Genomic DNA, 12,506 nt, shown 5'->3' on the forward strand with positions numbered 1-12,506 from the left:
TTCAATGGCCTCCAATATCTTTAACAACTATGAATGAATACAACATCGAGGGTATCTTTTCCATGGCATTATAACAATGGATATTGAGGGCGCGAGCGCACTAGATGACTTTCAAGTGATAAAGATTGTGGATGAAAGCAACCCCTACCCTGCGCTCCTTGGGATTGATTGGGCCATTGACATGAATGGGGTGATTAATCTGAAGAAGCAACAGATGACGTTTGAAAGGAAATCGCTTTGCGTAGTAGTACACCTAGATCCTGCAGAAGGACCACGTTATATTGAACCATTCCGCGATTATGAAAGTGATGATGATTTGGATCACATATATAAGATACCAGTGCAAGATCAAGATTGGGTGAATCTGACAGCAGATGGATGTATTGCATGGGACCGTGAAAGTTCCTGCACATCAAATTCAGACAAAGAATTGGAGCACTGGCAGAACCAATTACATGAAGTGTCTACACTACATTGTAATATGATGACTAAAGTTCTACACTATGTGCCATTAGAGGTAAGAAATATTCCCTCTTATGATGGTTTGACTGATTTTGATTCATTTTTGGATTCCTTTGAAAGGGAAGTACCAAAGAAGCATCGTTTCCAAGCCTTGGATTGGGCGTTGCACGCTATGCCCACAAGATGGTGGGGTACACAAAGATAGTTTTGATGATTGGGACGAATATAGGAGAACAATGAGAGTACAATTTGGACATATGAAGGTGCAATTAATGGAAAAATATGATGGGATGAACGAACCACGCAATAACTTGGCCAAATGGACTAAATTTTATGGAGTAGAGCCCCAGCTTGAATGGGTGAATCTATTCTGCCATACTTTAGATGTGATATTGATGAATTGGTACTTGGAGACAAAGCTCCGCCATGGCATTGAAGAATGTGATATTTTGCACCAAGGGTTCTTAATGATGTTCAACTTTGAGGATGGGTTTGAATGTATTGATGAAGTGCTACAAGAGGTCAAAGCAGCAATCTTCATGATACTGTAGGCTCCTTTAGATCTGATTCAACCTGATTGGACCACTTAGCTGAGCCACGTGTTGGAGTGCTACAACGTGACTATTGAAGAAGAAGATGAGGATCTAAGGAATATTAATATTACAGAAACTGAAGGTCACCGCGAAGTTGAAGGACCACAAATAGAAAATCCAGACATAACCACGCCACTCAAAATGAGACAAGTGAACATTGGCACAGAGGCAGAGCTGAAAATTGAAAAGATTGGAGACCACTGGGATGATGCAATAGTAGATAAGTTTGTGAAATTGCTCCGCGAATACCAAGACTTATTCCCTATGAAGTTTTCCAACTTGAAGGGGATAATAGGGGACCTAGGCATGATGAAGATTACTTTAAAACTGGATGCGAAGCCAGTCAAGCAAAGGCCTTACCGCCTCAATCCGAAGTATAAAAAAAAGGTCCACTTAGAGTTGGATAAGATGCTCGCAGCAGGCAATATTGAGCCAGTAGAAGAATTCGATTGGGTAAGCCCAATGGTAGTCTAGGAGAAGATGTAGAGGATGAAATAAGGATATGCATAGACCTCAGGAAGTTAAATGACATGTGCGTGCATGATCCTTTCCCAAATCCATTTACCAATGAGGTACTGGATAATGTAGGTGGCCAAGAAGCATATTCATTCACTGATGGGTTCTCTGGGTACCATCAGATCAAAATCGCGCATGAGGATAGAAGTAAGATGACCTTTGCGACATAATGGGGATGATTTCATTACACTATAATGCCTTTTGGGCTGAAGAATGCGTCGATGATCTTTTCGCGCGTAGTCATCACAACGTTTAAGGACCTCATTCATAAATTTCTGGAGGTACACTTTGATGATTGGACAATGTTTCGATTAGTAAAGCGCCATGTGGAAAGTTTGCACTTGATGCTAGATACATGCCGGAGGTACCAGATCGTGCTTAATCTAAAGAAATGTTTGTTTTGTGTCCCTTTTGGGATCTTATTGGGTCATGTGGTATGCAGACAAGGCTTGATGGTAGACCTTGTGAAGATCGCAGTCATAATCAATTTGGAGGCACTAAGAAGTGTGAAACAATTGCGTGCAACGCTTAGACATACAAGATACTATAGGAAATTCATCAAAATTTATGCCTAGATCACCATGTCGATGGAAAAACCGTTAGATAAGAATGTTACATTCTATTGGAATGAAGAATGTTAGAAAATCTTGGATGTGCTATAGGAAACAATGGTCACCGCACCGATCCTAGTCTTCCCAGGTTGGAAGAAGGAATTTCATGTACATGTGGACGCATCATGTATTGCACTGGGAGCAGTACTAACACAGGCTGGTGAGGGGGACTTGGATCATCCTATAGCATTCGCAAGTAGGAAGTTGTCCAAAGCTGAGAAAAATTATTCCACGACAGAGCGTAAAGGACTAGCTATGGTGTAAGCGCTCCAGAAGTTCAGGCATTATTTGTTGGGAGGACATTTTAAGATGTATACAGAGCATTCTGCATTGAGATACCTAGGCAACAAGCCTGTGTTGGGGGGGGGGGAAGATATGAATGTGGTTGTTGTTGTTCCAGGAGTATGATTTTGAAGTCATCGTGAAACCAGGAATATTGAATGTAGGACCGGATCATCTGTCACACATTAAAACTAGAGAAGAGCCTACTAATTTGGAGGAAGGGCTGCCTGATGTGCGGCTCTTTGCGGTGCAAGTTGCGGACAGTCACTTTGAGGATATTATACATTTCCTGACAATGGGAATGGCTCTAGAGGGATAGACTAGTCAATAGAAGAAGGAATTGGTGGTGCCCGCGACAGACATTTCTGTCATTGTAGGGCACTTGTATAAAATGGGATCAGATGAAATATTGTAACGTTACGTGCCAGAGTTTGAACGAAACAGCAGCCTCTTTGACGCTCATGGAGGGGTTGCTGGAGGACACTATGTAGGAAAATAAACAACGCAGAAGATTCTTGTGGCTGGGTTGTGGTGGCCAACCCTACATAAGGATTTGAAAGCACATTATAGGGCATGCGATGTATGTCAAAGGACTGGCAGGTCATCATGGAGAGATGAGCTACCTCTGAATCTGCATACGACATTACAACCTTTCGAGAAGTGGGAGATTAACTTTCTGGGACTGATTCAATGTCCAGGAAAGAAGACGGGTGTGCGATACATCATCGCCGCAATTGAGTATTTAACCAAATGGGTGGAGGCACAGCATGTGAAGGATTGTATAGGCACAACAACAACAAAGTTCATTTTTGATTATGTGTTGACAAGGTTTGGGTGTCTAAAGATTTCATGAGCAATTGCGGTACGCATTTTCTTAATGAAACGATCAGCGCGTTGATAGAGGCATTCCAGGTTTACCATCAGAAAAGTATGCCTTATCATCTGTAGGCTAATGGAATGGTGGAAGCGTTCAATAAAATATTGAAGAGTGTGCTGACAAAGGTTTGCAATGCACAAATGAATGATTGGGATGTGTGCGTACCCACAGTGCTATGGGCTTATAGAACTACCTACAAGAAGCCGACTGGAAAAACGACATTCAAGTTGGTTTATCGCATAGAAGTTGTGATGCCAATGGAGTACATTGTACCTATTCTGCGCATAGCAGCATTTATAGGAATGGCGGATCGTGGAGCCCTGAAAGAGAGGCTCGTGTAGCTAATGGAGCTTGAAGAGCATAGATTTCTAGTTGGATTCCATCAACAAGTTCAAAAGGAGTGTGAAAAGGTATGGCATGATCGGCACATCAAACTGCGCACCTTTAAGGTAAATGATTTAGTTCTATTATATGACAACAAGTTTGATAAATTTCCAAGAAAATTTAGGATGCATTAGCTGGGGCCATATGTCATCATATGTCATCAAGGAGATTACCAACGATGGAGCGGTTCAGTTAGTAAATTTGAATGGAGAACCCTTTTCGAGAAAGGTGAATGGCAGCCGATTGAAGCCATACACCGGCGATCTGGCTATATGACTACGTGATGGAAGCCCAGTCTTAGCACTCTAGGCAGCTGAAAGGAGGCATGGGACTATAAACTACACTGCCCGGGTTGTGGAGCTGTGCGAGTGAGAAACTGCGCCATATGAAGGAATGTCACAGTGTCATTAGAAATGCATGGAGAGCTGCACTATCGAAGAAGGGACCGCATAGGGCACCCAAAAAGTGACTGTTATGGTCATTGTTCATGATTTGACGATGAAAAACGGCTAAATGGAGCGGGGGGTTAGCATTTAAGTCAGAATTTAAGAGCAAGGTCTTTGAAAATTTGCCACCAATCTAGTAATTATGAACGGATTTTAGGGGGAACGGTCAAATTTGAATTCAAAATTTCCTATAAATTACATATGGTTGCTCAACGGGAAACACTTTGCATGTTGAGAATTTCTGAGTTGTTTTGTCCACTATGCATGAACCGTGCATTCTTTGAGGAGTTTATTGACAGCCTCGTGTTTGATCAATATCCTGAGTCCGGCTGCAAGCTCATCCATGACATTATGTTAGGACCAGGTCCCATTGATACCGCAAGTGCTGGAGTAGCAATGGCAGCTGAGGGAGTTGCCCCATACGTAGCAATGGCAGCTGAGGGAGTTTCCCCAGACATAGTAATGGCAGCTAAGGGAGCTGCCCCCGGAAGTAGAAATGGCAGCTGAGAGAGCTGCCCTGGAGGTTGTAAGTTCCAAAGTACCTGCAAAGGTAGTAGGTACCCAAATCACCGAGGTCGCCTAGGCCGAGGCCTAAGATGGCCAAAGAGGGTCCAAAAATGAATAAAGATAAGCAAAAAGAGACACCACTGTTGCGCGCATCATGCAGAAAACACCCACAGAAGGAAAAGCCCACCACGCAGTAGAAGGGAAAGGTAGTTGACCTGGAACTTGAAGAAGACATTGAAGACATCAATATGGGTGGGAAAGACATTGATATGGGGGCATAGGACGTTGACATTGAGGGGTCTGACCCTATCTCTAAACTACCCGAATACATTCCTCCACGTAGAGGCAAGGAAAATATTCCAAAGGACATTGATGAGAGCAAACTCACACTGCACACACCTTTGTTGCCAGACAAGATTGCATTTGAAGGACCACGCCTGGGGCACATCCCCCATTTAAAACTGGAGGATTGGGATTAGGCCGATACGGAGCAGTTTCCCCACTTCGTGACCGATCAATTCATGCACCGCGTCTTCTATAAAGACTATGGTGTGACCATGCTCGAGCCAAGACAATGGATAAAAGGGGTGGACAAGGTAGGACTGCTAAACATGCTCTGGGTGCCACATTACAACTGCGTGCTCATAACTATGATAGTGATCAAACAATTGTTGTGCTTGGTGCACGATGGGTGCCTATGGTTAGAAGAACCAATATCAATCATTGACATGTTGATCCATAGGATCACTCGGCTACCACATTCAGGACTAAATCCGGCCATGGAATTTGGCTGAAAGAAAAGTGAGCACGACCTTGCTGAGCAAATGAAAAAACATATTTAAGCTTGCCAAGATGTTGTGCATCTACTCTATCTCTAGCATAATCGACCCCGCGGATAGAGTAGCCACCCAGATCCTGGCTGAAAAATTATGAGGAAGTGTTGCGCAAATGAAGTGTCAGCATCGGTCGTATCCTTAGCAGCCCAATGCATAGAGGGCGTACAATTCAACTGGGCACGCTACCTCTACAGTGAGTTCCTGACGAACTTCAGAGAGGCGCAGGATCAAAGCAAGACCTTTCACTATGCATGGTTGTTGATGTCCATAATACTGGTTGCATGGGAGTTACTGGAGGATAGTTAGTTTCCTCAAGTCGTGAATGATTTATCAGAAGCAGCAAATTTCACTTCGCTCTAGGCCACCAAGGACCCCCAAAGGGTCGAGGAAAGTAAGATATTTTGGATCTTGATGGAAATGAGCATCAACATGGCTATCAACTGTAAACTGTGGTTATCACCGAATATCTTTGAACAGTTGGTAGGGTATGTGGAGTTCAAGGTGGACTTCCAATGTGTTTCCATGTGAGCACAGAAGGACCCGGATCAAAAATGGTATGACCTTCCATACCTGGCCACAGATGACATAATCGCGGCGGTCCTCGACTGTTGGCCAGCAGAGTGGTGCACGACCTCAGACATGACAACTGGGTCTAACAAGTTGGAGGCGAAGTGGAAGAAGGAGGAGACCAGACTAAACATGGAACAATTGGCTAAGAAGAGGAAGAAAGAGGTTGAGGACAAAGGTAAAGCGGAGTGTGGTGCCAAAAAATAGACAGAAGGGCAGGAGGAAGAGCAGGAGCGTGACTTCGACAGGAGTCAAAAATATCATTCCTCGGAGACAGAAGAGGAAGAGCAGTGATCCGAACATGGAGGAGAAAAACCAGAGACTACTCCATTCCAGATTAAGTGCAATAGGAAGCAAGAGAAATTAGGGCCGTGAAAGAAGTCCAAGGCCAACAAGACATCACTTGGCCCGATCACTCTGACTGAAAGTGATCTAAATGATATCAGGGATACAATGAGGGATGTGACCGCGAAACTGCTGCAATAGTTCAAGCAATAGTAGAAACAGGCCTTGGGTGCCATTCAAACGGTTCTGCGCGAGCTGCATATCTAGGCGTCATAGCTCCAGACCAGTGTGGGGTGGAGTAGCGCAACGTCAACTAGTTTGGCGGTTTGGACTTTAGAGGCAACAAAAATGGTGCGCACACTAGGTCCCTGGGCTATAGCAATGCTAGATGGAGTGGTGACTGCAGTATCAGAAGTTGACAGGGCCACTGTCAGCGCCCTTAAGGGGGTTGGGATAAACTTGGCCGCACTTCCAAGTGAAGCCCTTCACACTCTGAAGGATGGTTTGATCGTGGAACTGCAAGCTTAGGAACAACGCTCCTTGAATGTTATCAACAAGAAAAAGGTGAACAAAACTTAGGTGGTTGTACAAAATAATTCTTCCATTGATCTTCTTAGAGCCTTCATAGAAAAGAATGAGCACATAACCAATGTGGTGGTTGAGGCATGCAGGATTGTTCGAGAGTTGGATATTCCTGAAGATGTGCTAGTGGATGTGAGAATTCGGAAGCTTGCTGCCAGAGTGTGTGAAGCAAGAACCGAGCTGGCTAAGGTTCAGTTTGAACTAAACCTTAAGATTACAGAGCTCGAGTTGAGGGCCCAGCCTTCAACTCTGCCAGAGGTAAAGGAGCAGCGTGAGGCCGCTGTCAGAGATGCAGTCACAACTGTAGATGTTGCAGTGAAGGATTACACTGCTCCCTTTGAGCAGTCGCTCGAGGTAGTCAACAACATACAGGAGGATCCCAATGTGCAGAGGTTGGAAACAGAGGCACGAGAATTGCAGTAGAGATATGATGAAGTCAAAGTGACGGCGCGCACCGTCGCCATTACACAGAAGTTAGCAAAGCTGTAGGAGGCAAAGACGCTTAAGGAACTAGTGGATGCAACACAACCTAAGGAGGCAATCCTAAAGGTCGACTTGAAGCCTTAGCTGGATGAAGCATATGTGCTCAGGACTACCATTGAAGGTAATCTGGATAGTCTACGAGAAACACAATAGAAAATACAAGTAGATAACACAGGGCCAACAACGGAGCACTTGGTCAAGCAGGTGAAGCAGGCGACAACACAGTGCATCGCTGAAGTTGCAGTGGTACAAGTGGAGCTAGGAGGTCTTCACAACAAGATCTCTGCACCGACAGAGTGACTTGAGGGCGAGTCACCATATTTGTGTTGGGGGCCTGTTGGGAATGGGTTCCCCTATAGTCACTTTTGGGGTCAAAAGCCCAAGTTTTGGGGCAGAAAGCCCAAATTTTGTATGAAAGAATGTAAAGCCTCCTCATTTAGTGGTCGAGTGTGGAGATGTAAAGAGTTATTAAGGGTTTTCTGCCTTTCTTTTGTGTAAGTCATGTCGGCTTTAGAGATCTACCTAAAAAATCTGATTTTAGTGGGTTAGAAGAGTCATTGATGTAATGGGTCTGTGAGAGCTAAGGGTGAAGAGTCTTAGCATAGGAAAGAGGCTCTGCAGTTGAGTGCATAGAGGCCTAGGGTAGAAGTCCGCAACTGAGTGCGCGGACCCCTGCAACTATGTGCGCAGGGTAGTCAGAGTCTATATTGGAGATCTAAATCATCAGTAAAGAGAAGTATTCTGGAATTACCTGTGTATTTTACTTCTGTTAAATGCATGTGATTATGTTATCTTGAACACTGAGTTTATGTATTAATACTATTTTGATGCACGAACCTATGTGTTTCTCTTTGTTATATGAATGCAAGATAAGATATATGTTTACGCAAAGATAATCATAATTACATGTTAAGAGTTTCGATACATAAGGTAATGTGAGTAAATACAGAAGTAAGAATAATTACAGAGGTGCGTAAGTGCCTAATCTATCTATTTGGGGTACACGAAGGATGGTTGTATACCTTCACGGAGGTTCAAAAGAAGGTTAAGAAAACTGTATCAATAAGCCCTAAAAGGATTATCGATCTACGTGAAGAAGAGTAAAGGTATAAAAGTGGCATCGCTACCATCTTAGGGTGCAGAAACTTGGTTCCTACATCTCCCCATACTACTTCGGGTGAGACTTCAGTCTGCACTTCGCAGATTGATGCCGAAAGGGTCAGTAGTGTAGGGATTTTCTTGGCTGACTAACGTTGAACTTGGTTCAGGGCCCATCAAGCCAACAAACATTGATGAAGGTGATTTGTTAACCAGGTAACAAGCAGTATCCACTACCTCTGCCCAAAATTCTTGCCCTAATCAAGTGCCATTGAGCATGCTTCTTTCATTTTCCATCAACATCTTATTCATTCTTTCTGCAACTCCATTTTCCTGAGACATGTATGGAGTAGTCTTCTACCATGCTATACCACACTTCTTACGGAACTATTAAAATTCCTTCTTGCAAAACTCTCCACCATTGTCTATCCTCAACACCTTAATCTTCTTCTTTGTCTGATTTTCCACCAGAGCCTTAAATTCTTTAAACCTATCAAAGAATTTAGATTTCTTTTGGAGGAAATATATCCATGTATTCCTTAAGAATCCATCTATAAATTAGACATAGTACACATACTTACATAGTGATGGAATCGACATAGGTCCAAACACATCATTGTGCACAAGCTCTAATATTCATTTCGACATCTTAGCACCTGAGGGGAAACTCATCCGACTTTTCTTCCCATATATGAAATTTTCACAGAAATCGAAATCCAAAGAGAAATTATATATACCTTCTACCATACCATTAACATGAAGTATTCAAAGGCCCTTATGTCCATTATGTCCAAGCCCTTGATGCCATAGCATGATATTTTCTCCAGAGACCACTAGATTTTCTGCTCCACTTTCAGGAACCACAAAACCATTGCACCCATCAATAAAAATGCTACCCGGAAGATTGTACAAAGTTCCAATCTGAACTCCCCATATCAATACCAGTGCTACCCAAACCATGTTGTAGGTATCTTTCTTGAACACTATTTTTACTCCTGCATCATCCATCTTGCTTACAGAAATTGGATTTCTACCCAATGAAAGAATATGCAAAATACCATGAAGTCTCCTAATCCTTCCACCTTGCAACTTAAGCTTGAATTTTCCACGCCCAATGATTCGTGCCTTCTTGTCATCCCCTAGGAAGACATCACCACCATCATATTTCTCATACTCATAGAACCACTCCCCATGGGGAGTAAAGTGAAAGGATGCACCTAAGTCAATAAACCATGTCTCATGATCTACATTTGTACTTTAAGAAGAAGCCAAGTACACATCCCACCTTCATCTAAGGTGGTTTTGACCTCTGTAGAAGGAGCATCATTAGATCCCTTTCCTTTCTCAAGAGATTTAAATTTACAATCCCTTTCATAGTGCCCTTCTTTTCCACATTTCTAGCATACATTTATAGGTTTTCGTGGAGATTTAGATCTCCTTCTAGATTTATATCTCCCACTTGCAGACTTATTTTTTTATGTTAAAGGACCATCCTATTAGAGGCAAGGAATCCCCATTCTGGCTCTCCATATTTTTCCATCTCATCTCCTCGACAACAAGGATGAGAATATTTCATCAAACTTAAAGGTATTTGTATTCCTACCTATTGCAATAACCATACTATCCAATGAATCTAGTAGAGAACATAGAAACCTGATGCACTTATCTTCATATGAAATTTTAATATCAACAAATAACAACTTACTTACCACAATATTAAAGGCTTTCAGATTCTCTATCACCAAGTATCCATCCTTCATCCCCAGGTTATACAACTTTTCCCGCGGGAACAATTTCTTCACGAGAGACTTAGATTGGTACAAAGTCCCTAACTTGTCCCACCAATCATTTGCCATAGATTCCCCTGATACATTCAACAATAATGAATCTGAGAGACACAATCATATTATGCTCTTCGCCTTCCAATCTAGCTTCTCCTAGTATTCTGCCGATATTCTTGTTGGTGTCAAACCAGGATCTACAACAATCCACTAATCTCGGTCCACCAACAAATCCTCCATCTTGAGCTTTCACAACTCAAAACTCTGACCATTGAATTTCTTGATCTATATCTTTCCATTGTTCGTCATCTTCTTTCACCGCAAGAATCGATCCTGCAGATTTCCCATTGAAGAGGGTCTACCACAGGCCCAAGTAAAACCCCTCAGCAGCAAAGGCGTCCCATTGAATCTGAAACTGCTTTGATACCAAATGTAGGTTTTAACCTTGTACAAAAATTACCTACAAACGAATTCTTAAAATAGAAAAATAAATAATGATGATAACATAAAACAAATATACACAAAGATTTTCCCTTGGATCCCAAAACCGAGACTACCAAATTTATTTTTAATTAAATTCCTTTCAATGTTACATATATATATATATATATATATATATATATTCGTGTTGAAGCATTCATAAACCCCAATCAATAACCCTGGATTAAAACATGAGCCTAATACCCTTGACCAAATCTATAAAATACCATGGGTAGAAAACCATCATGCCCAAAACCATGTGCAAAACCCATGCTCAAAACCATGAATAGGTCATCCCACCATTTGTCAATCTGCCACCCATCATTGTGTCCACCCAAATATTATTGGGTTTGCAAAAAAAAGAAAATTCCCAGGGCGCTGCTCCTAAACCTGTGTAGTGGGGATACCCCCCCATTGTGCCTGATGCAACGTACAACACACGCCACTAGTCGTGGAAAGAATATAACACACACCCAATATGCTCCCACTTGTTGTTTTCTTTCCACAAAGGGGTCACAAGAGAGCTTAGTCACTCGTCTAGGCCTACAACACCCATTGTTTCTATACACTAATAAAACTTCTCAATGCTCATAGAATTTGTTAATGCATCTGTGACATTATTTAAATTGACCACATTTACCAACAACACCTTTTTTTCCTCAATCATATCCCTCAAAAAGTGATATTGAACATCAATGTTCTTTGTCTTTAAATGACAAGCAAGGTTCTTTGCCAAGAAAATTTCACTTTGGTTGTCACTGTCTATCCTCATAGTTCACTATACCAACCCCATACTTAAAAAAAATCTATAAAACCAAATTTCTTCCTTGTTTGCATGAGTGGCTACCATGTATTCAACCTTTATAGTTGAAAGAGCCACTATAGACTGTCTCTTACTCATGCAACTAACTTCTCCTCCAAATAGGTTAAAATACAACCCACTTGTAGATCTTTTCTGATCTAGCTCTCTAACCCAGTCTGCATCAACAAAGCCATGAATATTCAAAACTATGTCTAGTCCTATTCTTCCTTGGTAGCACAAACCATAATCACTAGTGCCACACAAATACCTAAAAATCGGTTTCACTACTATCCAACGTTCCTTTCCTGGTTTTGACATAAACTTGCTCAATACTCCCACTGCATGTGTAATGTTTGGTCTAGTACAGACCAATGCATACATCAAGCTATCAATTGCACTCACATATGGAACATGGGACATGTCCTCTTCCTCTTTGTGTGCCTTGGGACATTGTTCAACATATAAATTTACACCTATAGGAATTGTAACCTTCACCAGTTTACTATCCTGCATATTAAACCTCTACAATATTGTCTCAACATACTTCCTCTTGTTTAACCAAAGATTCCTATTTTCCCGATCCCATTTAATTTCCATGCCCAAAATATAGTTTGTAGCGCCAAGATCATTCATTTCAAATTTGGAGGACAATTGGGTCTTCAAATTGTGGATAATTTCTTTCTCATTTCCAATCAACAACAGATCATCCACATACAAGATTAAATAAATAACATGGTCACCAATTAATTTAAAATACACACAATGATCTACTTTTCTTCTTGTGAAGCCAAGTCCCTATATATATGTTTCAAATTTTTGATACCACACCCTTGGTGACTATTTTAACCCATACAAAGACTTTTTTAACCTGCATACTAGTTCTTTCTTACCCTTCACCGCAAAGCCTTCTGGTT

The sequence above is a fragment of the Pinus tabuliformis genome, chromosome J (genome assembly GCF_031772625.1).
Source record: "Pinus tabuliformis cultivar Carrire ecotype Pingquan chromosome J, CPIR1, whole genome shotgun sequence".
Lineage (NCBI taxonomy): Eukaryota > Viridiplantae > Streptophyta > Pinopsida > Pinales > Pinaceae > Pinus > Pinus tabuliformis.